The sequence below is a fragment of the Protopterus annectens genome, chromosome 2.part2, assembly GCF_019279795.1.
Source record: "Protopterus annectens isolate FY-2018-M chromosome 2.part2, PAN1.0, whole genome shotgun sequence".
Taxonomy (NCBI): domain Eukaryota; kingdom Metazoa; phylum Chordata; order Ceratodontiformes; family Protopteridae; genus Protopterus; species Protopterus annectens.
In genome coordinates, this window is record NC_056730.1 from 69,702,495 (window position 1) to 69,722,659 (window position 20,165).

Genomic DNA, 20,165 nt, shown 5'->3' on the forward strand with positions numbered 1-20,165 from the left:
TCTGGAGTAAAATCATTGCCCCTGCTCTTGTTGTGGTACTTGCTGAATGGCCCTCATGTCCATGAGGGCTGTAATTTGCTTTCGTGCCTCTGCCCATTGGTTGTGTGGCAGGTCTGGCATGCCCTTTGACCTTGGTAGAGTGTGAAAATGGAACCTGTAGCCTTGGGACACTATGTTCATGACCCATTTGTCTTGGGTAACCATTTGCCAATCTGATGAAAAAAGTGCTAGTTTTCTCCCTAAGGGGGCTGTCATAAGAAAACTGCTTGGAACTGGTAGAGGAAAGTCATTGGGACTGTTTCCTGTAGGGTTGTGATTTATCTTCTCCACTTTTGGAGGTAGGAGCACCCCATTGTTTAGGCCTGTATGAGCCTTGGGGCTGAGATCTGCCTCTGGGGCTCCTATATCTGCCTCTTTGTGGTCTGTCTGACACTGGAAAGGAGCAATTTTTAGAAGGCCAGTTCCTGCTAAACCTGGGTGGTTGTACCTGTAAGAAATCCTTGACTATCTGCATGGATTTTGCTTTATCCTCCATTTTTTTCAACACCTCTTCTGCTTTAGTACCAAACAAAGTATCATGCTGTAATGGTGCATCTAATAATTTTGCTTTAACATGATCAGGCAGATTCTCTTCCTTTAACCAAGCATGCCTTCTAATAACAGAACAGTACAGTTTTGTACCTACCATAAATGTAGATGTTCGTGTGTATACCCTGCTGCAGTCATCATACTTGGGTTATCCTGTCGTCAGGCGGTCCCGCAATAGGCCTGAATTCCAAAGTCTTGGTCCGGCGTCGGTTGCTGTCGCTTCTTCCCTGACGTCAGTGCGCCAGGGGTATACAAGAGGCATCCAATGCCATTTTCTTCAGTTTTTCTCGCCCCAGATGTCAGGTGCCCCCCCCAAAAGGTGATCAGTAGATAGTACCAGTAATAAAAGTTTAGCACAATCAAAACATTCCTCCAGCTATTAGCAAATACACCACAAAGGTTGTATCAGATTTTAAAGTATAGAAAGGTTTCAGTTAGGTCAGAGGGGATGGAGGGAGGGTAACCTGGACTGCAGCAGGGTATACACTCAAACATCTACATTTATGGTAGGTACAAAACTGTACTATGTTCATCGTGTTACCCTGCTGCAGTCATCACACTTGGGTTGAATCCCAAAGCTAAGGATGGGAGGGGGAGTCAAACAGGGTTAGAGGAGGCTAGAAGGCCCTGCAAAACTGCAGTGGCGAAGCCAGCTCTAGACTTAGAGTAAAGTGGTAAGTGATAGTGTTTGGTGAAGGTGTGTACTGAACTCCAAGTTGCAGCTTCCAGAATATCCTTGGTTGGCACCCCCCTGAGGAAGGCTGTAGATGTAGCTGCTGCCCTGGTGGAGTGGGGCCTTATGCTAGCAGGAACTGGTTTTCCATGATGGGTGTAGCAAAAACGTATGCAATGTCCTATCCATTTGGAAATGGTCTGTTTTGAGATAGCCTTTCCTTGTGATGCTGTAGCATAGGATACAAAAAGCTGGTCAGATTTTCTGAAAACCTTAGTTTTATCCAAGTAGTAACGTAGTTGCCTGTGAATGTCCAAGGAATGCAGGAGTCTTTCTCCTTTGCTCTGTGGATTTGGGAAGAAGGTGGGTAAATGGACTGTTTGATTTAGAGCCACACTGGATACCACCTTTGGCATAAAGGAGGGGTTAGTTCATAGAGAAACTCTGTCTTGATGAAAAATGAGGAAAGGCTCTACTGCCATTAGTGCCTGTAGCTCTGAGACTCTTCTGGCTGAAGTAATTGCTAGCAGCAGGCAGTCTTCCATGATATAAACTTTAAATCAGCTGAGAAAGCTGGCTCAAAAGGTGGCAGCGTAAGTTTTTCCAGAACAAAGTTGAGGTCCCAAGTTGGTGTTGGTGCTGTCCTGGGATGCCTAATGTTTTTGGCCCCTCTGAGGTACTGCCTTAGAAGTGGATGTGAAAATAAGGGAGGATCCGTGTTATAGTGAGCTGAAATAGCTGAGGCGTGGATTTTAATAGATGAAAAAGAAAGTCCTTTGTGTAACATCTCAATTAAATATTGTAGAATCTGAGGTATGTCCGGTTCAAGGGTATTTTGGCCTTTAGCTTGGTTCCAGGCACAAAATCTTTTCCATTTGTCTGAGTAGGCTTTCCTGGTGCTGGGCCTCATGGCCTCCAGAATAAAATCCATAACAGCTTGTGAAAGAGGAGCTGGCTGGTTGCTTGGGTGATTTGCCATGCAGCCAAATTTAAGGTTTTGAGATGGCTGTGTAGAATCTGACTGTCTTGCTGTGTGAGCAGATGAGGAATTTGTGGTAAAACCCATGGTGGGCCGTGGGCCATGTTCCTTAGTAGTGGGTACCAGTGCTGGCGTGGCCAGTCTGGGGCAATGAGTATCATTCGGGGTCTCTCCATCCTGACTTTCAGCAGCACCTTTGTGAGTAGGGGCAATGGAGGAAAGGCATATACTGTCAGCATTTTCCAACTGAATGAGAGTGCGTCCACTTTCCAAGCTTGATGGTGAAATGTCCTGGTGCAAAATTTTGATAGCGGATAGTTTTGGGGGTTGGCAAACAGGTCTATGTCTGGGTGCCCCCATTTTTGAGTTATCATTGCAAATACTTGTGGATCCAGTTTCCATGATGTTCCTGCTTAGGTCGTCTGCCAATGTTTTCTCTCCTGGCAGGAAATGAGCTTGTAATTGAACTTGGTAAGCCAGTGCTGTGTTCCACAAGGTCATTGCTTGCCTGCATAGAGGGTAGGAGTGTGTACCCCCTTGCTTGCTTATGTGCCACATTACTGTGGTGTTGTCTGTCCTTATTATAAGCTGTCCTGGATGTAAGAGGTCCTTGAAGGCTGTCAGAGCATTCTGTACAGCTAGCATTTCTTTTTGATTGATATGCAGACTTCTTTGATCTGCAGTCCATATGCCTTAAACGCACCGTCCTGCCATGTGTGCCCCCCAGACGTAGTCCGATGCATCTGTTGTCATAGTTTGCCTGGCTGGGGGTAAGGTGAAAGGTTGACCCTTGTTGAGGTGACATGCCTGTGACCACCATAGAAACTCCTGTTGAAGGCAAGGAATGAGAGGTATCAGTGTTTCCAAGCTGTGGCTGTGTTGAGTCCATACGCTTTTCAGGTACCATTGTAATTTCCTCATATGCAGTTTTGCAAATGGTATTAGTAGTATGCAAGATGCCATGAAGCCCAAGGCCTGCAGAATTTGTCTTGCAGGGAGTTGGGTCTTTGTTGCCATTATTTTGAAGTATTGAGTTAGTTGTAGTTGTTTGGCTAGCGTCAGACTGTATTCAAACTGGCACCCAGGAATGTGATATTTTGTGAGGGCACTAGTTTTGATTTCTTTTTGTTTACTGTGTACCCTAGGCAACTTAGAAGGTGTTTTACAAAAGCCAGATGTTGTAAGAGAATGTCCTTGCTTTCTGCTTGGATGAGGCAGTCGTCCAGGTACGGGTATATTTGAATTCCTTTTCGTCTGCAATATGCAATTACTGGTGCCAGGCATTTTGTGAAGACCCTGGGCGCAGTAGATAAGCCAAAGGGCAGTGCAGAGAATTGGTAATGGGTTGAACCTGCAATGAAACGGAGGTATCTTCTGCAATTTTGTCTGATAGGGACATGCAGGTATGCCTCCTTGAGGTCCAAATTTACTAGCCAAGCTTTCTTGCCCAACATGGGAAGAAGCTGCTGTAGTGTTAGCATCTTGAATTTGGGTACTTGCAACAAGGTGTTTAGAAACGAAAGGTTCAGAATGGGTCTCCAAGCATTGTCCTTTCTTGGAACTAGAAAGAGCCTTGAGTAAAATACTTGGCCTTGCTCCTGTGGAGGTACCAGTTGAATGGCTCTCATGTCCATGAGAGCTGTAATTTGTTTTTGTGCCTCTGCCCATTGATTTTGTGGCAGGTTTGGCATTCCTTTTTTCATTGGCAAGGTGTGGAAATGGAATCTGTATCCTTGTGAGATAATGTCTAGGACCCATTTGTCCTTTGTGATGATGTGCCAGTTGTCTGCAAAAAGTTCTAATTTTCCTCCCAAGGGAGCTGCCAAGAGAGCTTTGCTTGGCAGTTTGAGGTTTAAGTCATTGTGTTTGTCTTCTAGTAGTTTGGTACCTGTGTTCTCCTCCCTTCTGTGTTGCAGAGCCCCATTGGCAAGGTTTGTAAGGGATTTGTGCTTGACCTCTGCCCCTTGGGCGTCTGTATTTACCCCTCTGTGGTCTGTCAGAATCTGGAAAGGTCCAATTTTTTGTTGGCCAATTTCTGCTGAAGCGTGTGGGTTGTACCTGTAAGAAATCTTTGACCGTCTGCATAGATTTTGCCTTATCCTCCATTTTCCTTAAAACCTCTTCGGCTTTAACTCCAAATAAGACATCCTGCTGTAAGAGTGCATCTAGTAACTTTGCTTTAACATGCTCAGGCAGAGTTTGTTCCTTTAACCAAGCATGCCTACGTATAACAGACCCAGTAACAGCTGCTCTACAGGAAGCTTCCAAGGAATCAAATCCACATTGTAAAGTATGTTTGCCCACCTGTTCAGCTGCATGCAACAGATCCTGCATTTCCTTGAATTCAGACTGTTGTGGGTGCATGCTCATCTTTTGTTTTATTTGAGACATTAGGAATTGCTGGTATTTCAGCATGTGGAATTGACAATTTAGTGCTTTCATAGCTAGAGTAGCTGAGGTGTAAACCTTCTTCCCCCACCTATCTAGTGCTCTGGAGTCCCTTTCAGAGGGTACAAGATTTTTAGCCATAGAAGCCTTAGCCCATTTGGGACCCTGTGAGATTGTCTCTGGGTCAGCAACAGGGCTTTTGTAAAGGAATTTGTGTGAGTCAGGCACTCTATAATATCTGTCTGGTTTGGCTGGAGCAGGAGGCAGAGAATCTGGATTTAGACTAGATTCTAAGTAAACATCATCCACAATGTCTAAAACTGGAGGGATAGCAAGTGGTCTGTGCTGGGGGAGCAAAAGAAACTCTCGGAGCCTTTCCTTTGAATCGGAGTAGTCCTGACCTTCCCAGTGGAAATGTTCCCTCATGGTATGTAAGGTTTCCCCAAAGGAATAATCTTCATGTGGAGAAGCTGAGGGAATGGAATCTTCAGCATCAGAATCTTCATAAGGGGGAAAGGAGTAATCCTGCTCCTCAGAAGAGCCTGAGGAAATAGACACTTGATCAGAGGAGACATAATCCTCCTCTTGTCTAGGCCTTTTGTCTGGGGGGGAGGGTTGGGAACCCCTGATTAAAGAAATCAAATCTTCAGCCATTTTAAGCATCTGTTTCTTAGGCATGGGGCCTTGAACTGGAGACTGGTGTGCAGTCTTTTTAGGTTTTAGAGGAGTCTTAAGCTTAGCATAAGATTTTATGGTGAGAGTAGTTGGTCTGAAGACACCTTCTGTAACCGAAGGTGTTTCCACAGCACTGGCTTCTCCTTCTGCAATGTTGTCGGTAGGGCCTAAAGAAAATGGTTGCGTCGGCCTAGAAAACTCTGCTTGAGAATCCAAAGCGGTCTGGGGTTGCAATTCTGCGGTCGCCAGGGGCTGCGTAGGCGCCTCACTGAAAACCGGAGAACCGGCGACCAGCCTAGGCCTCGGAGTCTGGCTTGGATCTAGGCTGCCTATCTTTATCTTTGCGTTTTTTATGCACGCCGGTAGTCGGTTGCTCCGACGACATAATGTAATTAAATTTCCTACCGAAGTAGTGTCGTGCGAAATCAAAGCGTCGCTTTATAGTTCGCTTATTAAACCTAGCACAAAACCAACAACCAGTGACGTCGTGATCTGGGCCTAGGCAAGGTATACAATAAGAATGAAAGTCCTTATGATGTATTTGCTTCCCACAAGAAATGCAATTGTTAACTTTTTCTGACATGGGACTGAGGCAAGAAAAGGTTCCCCAAAGGGGTACTTAGCTTTGAAGACTTCGGACTGAAATTCGATTCGAAAATCTCAGGTGTCGGCCGACCGGCACTTGCGAACTGCTTCTGCTTCGGGCACCGCGCGGCAAGAAAGACTGAAGAAAATGGCGTTGGATGCCTCTTATATAACCCTGGCGCACTGACGTCAGGGAAGAAGCGACAGCAACCAACGCTGGACAAAGACTTTGGAATTCAGGCCGATTGCGAGACTGCCTGACGACAGGATAACCCAAGTGTGATGACTGCAGCAGGGTAACACGATGAACATCTGTAGCAGCGACCCTGCAAGAGGCCTCCAGTGAATCATAACAATATTGCAAAGTATGCTTTCCCACTTGTTCAGTTGCATGCAATAAATCCTGCAATTCCTTGTTCTCTGAACATTCAGTATTTGTCAACATTTTCTGTTTAAGCAGTGACATTAAATATTGCTGATATTTAAGCATATGAAACTGACAATTTAAAGCCCTTACAGCCAGGGTAGCAGAAGTGTAGACTTTTTTCCTCCATCTGTCTAGAGTAGATGTGTCCAACCTGCGGCCCTCAGAGCTCTGCCATGCGGCCCTCTACCTCTAACTCCAACATCGATGTACGCATGCCCCAAAACACCTTTTTGTTGTGTTTTTCGTGCCCATGACTTGTAACTCTAACATTGGTGTGCGCATGCACCAAAGCATCCTTCTAGTTTTGATTTTTTTGCACCAAATTAGGGTGTGTGTGTTCACGCCATTATTTTGTGCCAAAGAATCAATGTGTGTGTTCTTGCTGAAGAGGGACTCGTTTATGGATTTGCCGCCATTGCTTTTTAAAGAGACAGCACTTAACCTGCGTTAATAGCTAAGTATGGTGTGAGTGGGTGCATGCATGAAAGCAGAATGTTTGTGTGCGTGAAAGCAGAAGTGTGTGTGTGTGTTTATGAGTGCATGACAGAGACATAGTGAGACATATGCACAAAGAGGCTAACGTACAAACAAGTTAGCTAACAAATGCATCCTACATTAAAAGTACACTTTCATTAAATTGCAGCTTTCCTGACAGTGAGAGTGTTGTATTGAATATGAAATCATACCTCTCAACTGTATGGATTTTCGCCTCATCTTCCAATTTGTGTCTTTTGCTTAGGAAATAAAAGTAGTCACCCAAGGTAATGCAGTCCCAGGGAGTAAGACTGAGACAGCAGCCTAGGGTTAATAGGTCAGTAGTGGATTGACTAATGTGGGACTGTAGCATATAAAGTTTATTATTTTTTTTTGACAAACAAAAAATCATCCAGTACTGTCTTGTCATTGGTGGGTTCTAGGCAGTGGTAGATTGGACAACAGTAAGCATATCTTTGGTGGATCATCAATACTGGCAAATCAGGTGGGCACAATGTCATTTTTTAAATGTTGGGTGTTTTAGTGTGTATGTGTGTGTTTGTGTTGGGAGTGCTGCAACAGTAGATGATTATTAAAGACAGAGACTTACAAACTGTGGAGAATAAGTTCATTTGTTTCAAAACCTGATACTTGGGTACTAGGCATGCCAAAAATAGATTTTTTTAAGACAGCTTCTTGCCATTTACAGTGGATGGATATTTACATTTAATGGACAATGTTAGCAGTATGAGTGTGGTCCTGTAGGGATCTGGAGGATACCAAGTCTACCACTGCCAATGTCTTGTAAAGTGACCTGGAAATGGATATTGGGATGTTACTGAAAAAATACAGCAAGTGGGCTTTGAAATGTAGTTTAATTAAACAAGTGCACTTGCAATTTACAGGCCATAATTGTATTTATTTCAGGTAGTCTAGATCCTGGTAGATTGTATACCATTAGACTTAATTAGGGAGAGGTGTCATTCTGTGGAAATAAGCAGCCTAGTTTCAGTGAAAGCTCTGTGGTTGTTTGTAGGTAGAAAGTTGCAGGATGTGGATCCAATGTGTTTTATTATTTTTAATGGATTTGTCATTTCGAAGTATGGTTTTCTTTGTTGCAAAAGAAAGCAGGATTGAATGAGCCATATAAAGCTTAACTGACAATAATGGGATAAAAACATTATACGTGATGTATAATGTTTGCAGCTACACTTGTTTCAATGGTGCCTGTGATGCATAACTATTTTTGGGCCTGTGTCCCAATTTTATTTTTCGCTTTGTCCAGAATTCTTGCTTTAAGGTTGAGAGGTATGGTTCCATGCTAAATCAGATGGTTGTATTTACCTTGGGAGACTTTTCAGCATAATTATGAGAAACAGAGCGTTTTTAATATCTCCACTTATTTCCAGTATAAACTGCCATGTAACCTTGCAAATAACTTTCTTATTAAGCTACTTTAATTCTTTTTGAATTGACAGGTATGCTTCATTGGTTCGGACATAAGCGTAGTGTGCTGTGACTGATTTCTTGCAGCAGTCTGTAGTTTACTTATCACAATAACTTTAATGTGTTTCTGAGTGTGTGATCAATTTAACAGTTTTAAAGAAGTTTTCCAAAATTAAATAAATACATAATAAATAAAAAAAGTAATCCTTTCTTCACTTTGAGCTATTGACAAAGTCTTGGAATTTGTTTTTTTTTTTCAAAAGCGATGGTCAGCATTACAGCTTAGTAAACAGTCAGTCTGTGAATAACTTCTGCACGTCTGAATGTCAAATGGCTTTAGATTGTAGGGGAGTTATATGTTTACTCCAGTATGTAGTATGATCTTAGAGAGTTTATAGACTTCTTATTGATTTAATTTTTGCTGAGCTGTTGTTTGTTGATTTATTGATGGTCTTTTTGGTGGTGGGAAATTGCATGGACAAATTCATCTCTATTATGATTTTTTTTTCAGATATTTTGACTTCCAGACAATTTCAATCAGTGAGACTGTGTCATGTGATCACTGAGGTTGCCTATTTTACAAGTAGGGGCTCCTTTTGTGTGTGTGTGTGTGTGTGTGTGTGTGTATATATATATATATATATATATATATATAAAGGGAGAGAGATTTAATATGTATACTGAATATATTTTTGCAAATGGAATTCTTAGTTAAATAGGCCCCTCTTCTTAGACAAGTAGACATGAGTAACCAATAATAGATCTTAGCCATCCAGCTGGGAAAGTTTAGTATGTGGATTTTCCTTCCGGTTTGATGAAGGCTATGCTACTTACTTAAGGAGTACATTCATGGCTATCCACCCAGTTGTAGTGTTGTTGAACTACGTTGTTTGATAATGAGAGGAGCTTTTTACAGAAGTTGAAAGTTTTTATGTCAAGAACCTCTCCATACAAAGTGGCTTGTTTATGTTGCAGTGACGGCTGTGGTCTTTGTAGTGAGTGCTTTAAATATAACCAGTATTTCTGAGGTGGAGAAAGTCTCTTAAGGCAGGATCTTTCTTAGCCTGGAAAGCAAGCCAGTGATGAAATTTATAGGGGCCAGTGAAAGAGAGGAAAGCAAGAAGCTTTTTAGTCTGTTTGGATAACTAAGTGAACTCAGTCCTTTGATCTTTTTTTTGTCAGAAATGGTTGTAGTCTTTCTTTTGGCAGGGTGTTTTGCTGAGGCACTTGCCAAAAGGGGTGTTGCGCTCAATAATTGCTCTTGTAAAGGAAGAATACAGGGATGTTATGACCTCCTTGTCCCTGGATGAGATACCCTTACTAATGAGGTGGGCCATGTAAAAAGCTTTCTGTACAACGGAGACAACGTGGTGGTCAAAAGTCAGGTTTCTATCAACCTGGGTGCCCAAGCACCTCACGACTGATTGCATGCTTACAACATTGTTATTAATGTTATAATTTGTGGGGACACCACTCTCCGCAAAGGGGATGATAATGCATTTTTTGGCATTTAACTTGAGGCCATGTTTCTGGCACCAGTCATTTGTTTGGGTGAGACCCTCTTGTAGCTTATTCAGAATTGTTTTATTAAGTCAGTAATGTGAATTCTTTACTTTATTGCAAATTTGTTGGCTTATTTTTGTGGATTATAGTATTGTAGGACTGCTAATGTTGACACTGTATGTAGATGGACTGCTGGACTGGTTTTCCCAGTGAGAAATGCTACTGCTGTAGTGAATATCTGTTTATTTGTTAAAAAAAAAAAAAAAAAAAAAAAAATCTTTGTATTAACTAAGATGTTAGAGTTAACTGTTAGATTAGAGAATTACAATCAGAATGAGAATTAGAATTTTAAGGCAAATCGGCATTTATTACATTTATTAATTGTTCGAATGCAACTATAGTACAGCTAGGAGGTCGACTTTGGTCTTCCGTGGCAGCAAAAGAGTTAACTACATGATATATTTTATATGCGGCCCCAAGACAATTTCTGTTCACTCAATGCGCCCCCGGCAAGCCAAAAGGTTGGACATCCCTGCCCTAGAATCCCTATCAGAGGGGACAGGGTTTTTTGCAGTGGAAGCTTTAACCCCCTTGGGACCCTGAGATATAGTTTCTGGGTCAGCAGCGGGGTTTTTAAACAGGAATTTATGAGAATCCGGGAACCCTGTAGTATCTGTCTAGCTTAGCAGGTGCAGGGGGTAAAGAGTCAGGGGACAGGCCGGACTCTGAAAATACATCATCTACAATGTCTAGAACAGGTGGAATAGCAAGGGGTCCGTGCTGAGGAAGAAGCAGAAAGTCTCTGAGCCTTTTCTTAGATTCAGAATAATCTTGGCTCTCCCAGTGGAAATGCTCCCTCATAGTATGCAGGGTTTGCCCAAAAGAATAATCCTCAGGAGGAGAGGCTGAAGGAATGGATTCTTCAGCATCAGAATCCTCATAGGGAAGCATGGAGTAATCCTGTTCAGAAGAGGAAAATCAGAGGAAATAGATACCTGATCAGAAGAATCATACTCTGTCTCTTGCCTAGGCCTCCTATCAGGAGGGGGATGGGAGCCCCTGATCAAAGTAATTAGGTCTTCGGCCATTTTGAGCATCTGTTTTTAGGCATGGAAGTCTGAGTATGAGAATGCTGTACTTGTTTCTTTGTCTTTAGAGCTTGTTTAGTCTTTGTCTTTGAAGCTGAAGATGGCTTAATATATAGTTGTGTAGGTCTGAAGACACCCTCAGAAGCTGATGTCTGCTCAGCGGCTCTGGACCAATCTGAGGAAATTATTTCTGAGTGTCCAATACCTTGAGTATCCAGAGGCCCAGTCAGCTCCATGTGGGAGTCGGTAGCGGGCGCCAGGGGCTGCAAAAGCGCCTCACTGAGAACCGGTGAAATGGCGACTGGCCTAGTAGAGGCTTTGTCGTTGGTTTTGGACCTCGGATGCCTATCCTTGTCCTTGCATTTTTTGTAAACTCCGGTTGTCGGCTGGTCCAACGGCATTATATAATTAAATCTTCGGCTAAAGTAATGAAATGCAAAATCGAACAGACGCTTGATAGTGCGTTGGTTAAATCTAACACAAAAGCGACAGCTAGCAATGTTGTGATCAGGGCCTAGGCAAGGAATACAGTAAGAGTGAAAATCCTTATGAGGTATTTGCTTCCCACAAGAAATACAATTGTTAACTTTTTCTTTTTTTCAAAACAGGTTTATTGTTTTAACATATAAGAGAAATATCATAACAATTTTATACAAGTAATTAAAAATAGGTATTATTATAATATTCAACAAAACAACTAAAGTATTTACAAAGACATCCACTACAATCAGATCAATTAATTAAACTAAAATACCGTGCTATTCAAATTAGAATTTTTTTAACAAATTTTGTAAATTATCCCATACAATATAATAAGATGTTTTTCTAGTTGTTCTTGTCCTAATTGTGTTTATTTCCATATGGCACACTATATTCATAACATTTTTAAATTCATTGAACGAAGGAGGTGTATCTGAAATCCAATTTCTAGTTATTATTTTCCTAGCCACTGCTAGAATAAGACCATAACAAGGGAAGCTTAACCTTTTTAACACTTTGAGGTACAGGTGTGTTGAATAATATAAGAGATTTAGAAATAATGAAATTATCTGTAAAAAGAGCCTGCAAAAATTCATTAATTGACTTCCAGTATTCTTTCAACTTTATACAGTCATAAAACATATGAGCCCAGTCAGCATTAATTTCTACATTACATCTCTTACATAAATTATCTTTATTATTTATTTTATTCATCATCAAAGGTGTATAAAAGATCTATGTAAAAATTTCCATGTATAAAGTCTCCAGACAATGGAAGACGTAGTTCTATAAGCAGATTCCAATATATATTGTTTATCTTGTTGATTTGGTGGGTCCCCATTAATAGAAGTGAAATAATTCCACTATGAATCTACACTGTAAAAAGTTTCTTGTCTGATAATTTTATGTATGTATGAAAGTTTACCTTTATCAGAAACTTTATGTTGTAAATTTAATATCAAGTTATCAATCAGTGTTGGAATAGATTCTTTAACTGTTATAGACATTAGATCTATTTTATTAATGAGATGTTGTCTAAAGGTCTGAACCTCTAACCAGCAAGTTTCTCTTAGATCAAATTCTTGTTTTAAGAAATCTAGATTTTTAACTTTATTATCAGATATCAACTGATACCAGTACTTTAGATCATTATCTATAGCTAAATGAGTTCTTTCAGAAGTAGATGACAAAAGCATATCCTGAGTATACATTATAGGGAATATAATAAAATTCCATTCCCTATACTTAGGGAGCATGAATATAAAGTTACGATAGCTAATAATAATGTTTAATGGGTAACAAACAATATGTTTAGGTGTAATAGGTGAAGTACAAAATTCCTTTAGTAACCATAACATGGAGTTATTTACAATCATATTTTTATAAGTTAAGGAGATTTTCATGAAGTGCATACTAATTAGCTCCCAATAATCTTTCCATTTTGCAACATATGACTGATCTATTAATAAAGTAATAACTTTTACAATAGAAGAGATAGTATATAAATTAAAGACTGGAAAATAAATACCCCCTTGAGACCAGCAATTAGTATGTTTCTTTAATGCAATCCTAGGTCTATTAGGTGCCCATAAGAAATTTAACATTAGTGTATTCAATTTCTTGATAATTATTTTTGTAGGTGAAAGTATTATTGATTGTATTAAGTATAAAATCTTGGGGAATATTATCATTTTAATAATTGTAAGTCTCTCCTCCACAGTAAAAAACATATTATTCCAGGTATTAAAAAGGTTTTGTATATTAAGAAAACAGGTATTATAATTATTATATATAATAGATTTAATATCTTTAGATAGTATTATACCTAAATAAGTTATCTGACCTGAATTGGGTACATATTTAGTAAAATCACTAATGAGAATATTTTATTGTGTATATATAGGTAGTATTTTAGTTTTTTCTTCATTGGATATTAAACCAGAAATACTTTTAAAATTCATCATTTTATCAAATAGAGACTGCATAGAAGAATTAGATCCTGCTGATGTAATTAGAACATCATCTGCAAAAAGTTGAATTTTGGATGTTATATTTTCATCTATTTCAAAACCCTCTATGTCAGTACTGTTTCTGATCAAATTAGCCCAAGGCTCCATTACTAAAGTGAATAATAGTGGAGAAAGTGGACATTCTTGTTTTGTACCTTTAAAAATGGGTATTTTTTGTGAAACATATGTTCCTACCTTAATATAAGCCAAAGTTCCTTTGTATAAATGCTCAATTAGATTTACAAATGCATCCGAGAAGTTTGTGCACTTCAGTAAGGTAAACAGATAGTCCCAACTTACTGAATCAAATGCTGAACTTATATCAAGGCTAATAAGTGTTAAATCTTTCTTTTCCTATTTGCAAAATCAATTAATGTTAAAGTTCTTCTTATATTATCAAAAGTATTTCTATTTACAATGAAGCCTGTCTGATCTATATCTATAATGCCGGGATGATTGTCTTCAATCTATCAGCAAAATACTCATAAACATTTTATAATCAACATTAAGTAATGAGATGGGCGATATGAAGTACATCTAGTTGGATCTTTATTAGGTTTTAAAATTGGTGAAATAAATGTATATTGCCAAGATGGGGGGGTTATTAACTCAGTTTGGGCCAAAATAAAAACCTTATGTATTAATGAATATGTACTTTTAGAAAGAATTTTATATATCTCTGGTATAATACCATCATTACCCGGTGCTTTGTTTGATTTAAGCTTATTTATTTGTGTAATAACTTCTGTATATGAAATACTCTTGTCCAATAGTTTAATCTGTTGTTTATTAAGCTTTTTATTCATGTTTGTGGTTATAAACTCCTTTATTTTATCTTTAGGTTCCATGTTAATGTTATTATGGTTAATTTTGTGAAAGTGATTTCTAAATTCATCTAGTATTTCTGGTATACTAGAAACATTCTTTTTTTCCTTAGAGAAAAGATTTCTTTAATATGGTTTTGTTTATTCAACCTTTTTGTTTTATTTTTAAGTCTATGTAAGTACTTGGGGCTTATTGAATAAGACAAAACTTGTATTTCTCTAAAGTTATTTTAACTTTATGAGTTAAAATTTCTTTGTATTTCTCATTTAGTTTGTTTATTTCTTCAATAACTTTCTTGTCCATAATATTTTCTTTATTATTATGTTTATAAGAGTCTAATTTACTTTGAATATCTAACAATTCCTTATCCCAAGATTTCCTTTTATTATTATACCATCTAATACTTTGTCCATATAGATATGATTTTAAGGCATCCCAAACAAACAATGGAGACTTCAGGAGTATTATTTATGTCTAAAAAATGTTTTACTTCTGAAAGTATATATTCTTTATAGTCTTTTAGTTGAGTTAAGTATGCTGGTATCCTTTTGATCTGAACATTATGAGTATTTTTATCATGAATTCAAAAACAATTGAATTATGATCAGATATAGGACATGAAATGATTTTGGAATTAATTAAATCTGTTACCATCTGGTTAGAAATAAAGACCCTATCTATTTTTGAATAAGTTTTGTATCTGTTAGAAAAAAGGTGTATGGTAATGATTTTGAATCTATCTGATTATTAATATCATTCAAATGATAAGAATTAGCAAAATCATTTAAATGTTTTGCATTAGATGTAATTCTTCTTTTCCTATAGTGGTAGTATCACTTTCATGTAGTATACAATTAAAGTCACCAGCTAAAATAATATCTCCTATAGAGAATGATATGATCTTATCAAGATGATGTTTCACTGTATTAATACTAATTCCAGGTATCCAATATACATTAATTAAAGTGTAAGTCTTCCCATTAATTTGTATTGTAACCATACAAAACATTCCTTTGTCATCCTGATAAGACTTAATGGTTTTAGGAATGGGCATACTTTTATTCCATAAAATAGCCACTCCTCTTTTTCTGAGTGTGCTCTGAACTAACCAATACTGTATATTTGTTTGTGGCTAGTTTATCAATATCTTTTTTTCAAGAGATGGGTTTCTTGCAGGAAGACTAAGTTGGCCTTATGTAAATTAATGTATCTTATTAGGCTTGCCCTTTTACACGGATTATTCAATCCATTAATGTTTAAAGAAATTCCTTTTAAAGATGTCATTTGGCATTTTTAAAACTTAAGAATCTTATGATCAAAATAACAAATAACAAGATAAGTAATGTTACATCTCCTCCTTTAGGCGTACCTTTAAATATAGCTGTATTTATTGAATCTCTTATGGGATTTTGTATAGGATTCAATTTTTGTTTGTAGTGACAATGAGTGTACAAAATATATTGTGGATGTCAAAACTATATACAAATAACAATGAACAAGTGAAAATAATGTAAGGATTAAACCTTGCATCCAGCCTGGAGTTATAAACTCCAACTTAGAGTAGTATTTACCACTCAAGTTAACCCCCTACCCTAAGCAGCAGTACCTCAGCTACCACCTTATCAATTTAATACTAGTTATATTTAACTGAGGTTAACAGTTTTCAATTCAATTATCTAGCAAGACAAGACTACACATTTGGTAAAACAGCATCATGTAAACTAAAATAAACTTTTTTTTTTAAAAAAACTGTCCATACTACTATATACATCTATGTAATATAAAACACTTGTATTCAAATAGCATTCAAATAATCTTGATGTTAGAAATCAAGAGGAAAGAAAAATAAGTTCTAACATTCATTTAAATCAAAAACTTTGGCTAATATGATTCAGACATTACATATATTAAGATGCATCTATTTTCTGTCATGTAAATGCAATCAACAGCTTCCAAAAAAAACCTTGAATTGCTTGTATATGAGCACTTACTCAAACTCATTATTGCCAATAGAATAAAATATTGTATTCATAGAAATTGTTATAAATCATACTGCATAGTTATGCAGATTCTCAGAAACACTTGCATTATTGTAAAAAAAAAAAAAAAGAAGCCATCACACACACATATATACATATATATATATATATATATATATACACACACACATATATATACACACACACACACATATATATATATATATATATATATATATACACACACACACACACACACATACACATATATATATATATATATATATATATACATACACACACATACATATATATATATATATATATATATATATATGCATACACATACACACACACACACACACATATATATATATATATATATCTGATCTCACTGAGTTGTGTCCTTGCTGAGCACTATCCTACTTGCTGCCCCTACAATAAATCTGTCTGCTTTATACAAAATAATGTACAGCAAACACATTTTAGTAACCAGATTTTACAACCATGCTATACTACTGCTTTAAAATATTTCACATGACAATTTCTTCCAGAATAGAGTTATAAAATTATTCATGCTTGTCAATCAGATGAATTAAATGAGTTACAGTAATGTATATGTTTGGAACATAAGTTTTTAACACAGCTTATTAATGCTGCTGTTAAGTAGATTTTCAAAAACACTTGAATAAATGTTTCATTTTCTATGCCTTCTAATATAAGACATTTACTTACTACAAGAAACTGCATCATTTGAACTCATTATAACTGACATATTTTATGAATTATAACATAGATATTTAAGTAATTATATAAAATAACTCACATTTAGATGTTAAAGAGTTCATTTTCCTTCACATAGTCGCATTTGCATCATTTCTATTTCCTGGTAGAGTGTTCTTCCTGAATCTGTGATGTGTCAGTGTGATATCTAGGTCAAAGGTTAGACTAACTGCTTTCAGCTTCTCTGTGAGAATTCTGAGAGTTGAAGCTTTTGAAGTAGCTCATGGACACTGTGCATGAGACAGCCCACATCCCAGACTGTCTCCCTTAACATTTTGGCGGGAAACTTATTAAAAACTAGTGACAAACATTCATTTAGCAGAGTAAATGCATCTAAACATGACAAAACCTTCACAATGTATTTTACAGGTTATTACAGCCTCTATGTAAGTGAAATTAAGCCCAACATTATTAATAAGTAATAAAACTCAATATTTTTGTCCCAACTCAATTTTTATGCAAATCTTATTATTTACTGTGTCTATATGATCAAAAGCATTTCTATATATTAATAAAGAAAAGAAAAGAGAGTAGAAAATAAAAGGGTGTAAGGCAGAAATAAAAAATGTAAGAGAAAGCTATAAGAAGTATATACAATGGAATATTACTTACTGTTTATATTAATAGAGTTAAAAATAAAACATATTATTTACTATTATTTAGTTCTAATTATTATTAGTTAAAGCATGACAGATTATTTACAAACAAGCATAAGCAGTATAATCAAGAAAGTATAATTAGGAATAGCATTTGAAGAACATATAAACTTTTTACAAGGAATAAATATGTTATTATTCTATTAATCATATTTTCATTACTCTTCTCTCCCTGCCCTCCCCCACCCTTTACCCACTACATAATCTAAATAGAATGTCATTGTTTAAACAAAGAAAAGAAGAAAAGGAGAAGAAAAAAAAAAGATAAAGAAAAAATGTATCAAATTACTGACCTTACTTCTCTTTTTCAGAAAGAGAAACAAATTAAATCATAGCTTGTTATTAAATCTTCAGATATTTTGACTGGTTATGAAACAAAACATTTCTTTGCACACAGAGAATAACTTTGATTAAATCTTTTTTCAGAATATCCGTGGCTTTCTGGAAATGCAGGAACTATATTTAAAAAGATCAATAATGAAATAAAATGATGAGAGAAAAAAAAAACATAGAACAAATCATTTGTTTTTTAGTCTCTTCTTTTTCTCTGAAGTCTTCCACGAAGTTTCAGTTGCCAGTCTCTTTAATGAAGGACTAGCCCATTCCATTTCCTCTATTTTATCCAAAATCTTATTATTTTTAATAAACAGTAAAGCAGAGTCTAAGTCATCGAAAATTTTAGGACCATCAGGAAGGAAGATTTTAAGCTTGGCAGGAAACAGAAGGTATGTTTTAAACTGTGCTTTTTAAGCTCCCTTATTAGTGGCAGAAAAACTTTTCTTTTAGCTATTACCATGGAAGAATAGTCATTGTCAAAACGCACAGTTGTCTCATTAATCTTAACAGGAGCTTTAACCCAAGCAGATTTAAGAACCATCTCTTTATCAAAAGATGATAGAAATCTAACTATAACTGATCTAGGATATTTTTGTTAGAGTTAGTATTAGCTATAGATCTATGTGCTCTTCGATACCAAAAGAGAATGCTTCTGGTAAGTCTAAAGTTTTAGGGAGCCATGTTGTTAAAAAGAAGTAATATTGTTACCTTCAATATTTTCTGGCAGTCCAAAAATCCTAATGTTATTGCGCCTAGATCTATTTTCCAGGTCATCCAGCTTTGTTTGTAAATGTGTATTTTGTTTCAGCAGAAACTCAATGTTGATTTCCTCTTCTTGGATTCTATTTTCCATGTCATTCACAGCTTCTTCTATGCCTGTCATCTGGATCTTCTGTTGTTGCAGGTCTATATGTAACAAGTCTATTTGTTTTGTAGTTTTTTTCTATGAAGGTGTCTATTTTAGTATCCATTTTATCCATCTTAGCAGTAAGTTGCTGGATTATAATTATCAGAGACTGAAGTTCTTTCTTGATGCTGGAGTCTTGAGAATTTGTCTTACTGGAACTCATTTCAGACTGATAAACTGACAGGAAAATTTCCAAAGTGATTTCTGACAGGAATATTGTTAAGATTTCCTTTCTTTTTAGATATAGTTCAAGAACTATATAAAACAAACATATTTAGAAAGAAAATTACTTCAAAAATTAATTTTTTAAGTAATTAATTCCTGTCAGTGTAATGAAATTGGTGGAGCTGAAGAAATCTGCTGCTATCCTGTGTTCATCCTTGGCCACGCCCCTAATTGTTAACTTTTTCTGACATCGGTCTGGAGCGAGAAAAAAAGTTTCCCCAACGGAGTACTTAGCTTTAATGAAGACTTTGGTTCTGAAATTTGGATTTGAAAATCTCAGGAGTCGCCGACCGGCACTTGCGAACTGCTTTTGCTTCGGGCACCGCGTGGCAAGAAAGACTGAAGAAAATGGCGTCGGCTGCATCTTTTATACCCCTGGCGCACTGACGTCAGGGAAGAGGCGACCGCAACCGACGCCAGACCTAGACTTTGGAATTCTGGCTGACTGAGGGTAGCCTGCCAGCAGGAATACCCAAGAGTAATGACTGCAACAGTGAAACACGATGAACATCCTGCACTGCAAGCATTCATGCATATGTTGATGAATGGCATATCAGCTCCAGGGTAAACATGGCATGGCACAACAAGAGAGAGAAAAGCCTGCAGATGTAAGCATAGATCCAGACCCACCACCTAAAAGGATATACACAGGGTCCAAGTACACACAGAAATGGACATCTAGAGAATGGTCACAGGACTTTTCACTAGAAAAGGCAGAAAGTACATAAATACAGCTAAAAAAAAGTAGCAAGCTACTATATGTTTTTAAAGGGAAAGCCACAATACAATCAAAAGAGTTCAGTTCTGCTACATCTTTTTATTGTTTGACATTCTTTCTCCTTTAATGGCAACATTGTAGACCATTTCCTTTTTAACATCAATACATTTTGTTAGTTGTCTTTGTTTAAATGTTGCCTTCCCTGGTTCCTGTCTTTTTAAGAGACGTCAAACTGCAAAAACAGCAGCACACATTTCAGGTGCTAGACAGGGGTCCAGGAAAGTAAATAATGTGGGAAGAAATAGCCAGGGAATTGTTATGGCTAGGCTTGTATAGGCCCTAGGGCTGATAGCCTAGTACCAACCTATGAACCTACAAATCTGTCACACCTCTCTCTGCAGATGCACACATGGCAACACAT

General features: G+C 37.1%; 1 protein-coding gene across 1 annotated transcript in view; it reads right to left on the reverse strand.

The window, feature by feature from the left end:
- Window positions 1-20,165, reverse strand: part of EIF2A (eukaryotic translation initiation factor 2A) — a 1,204,316-nt gene that overhangs the window by 724,189 nt on the left and 459,962 nt on the right. The window lies entirely within an intron of this gene.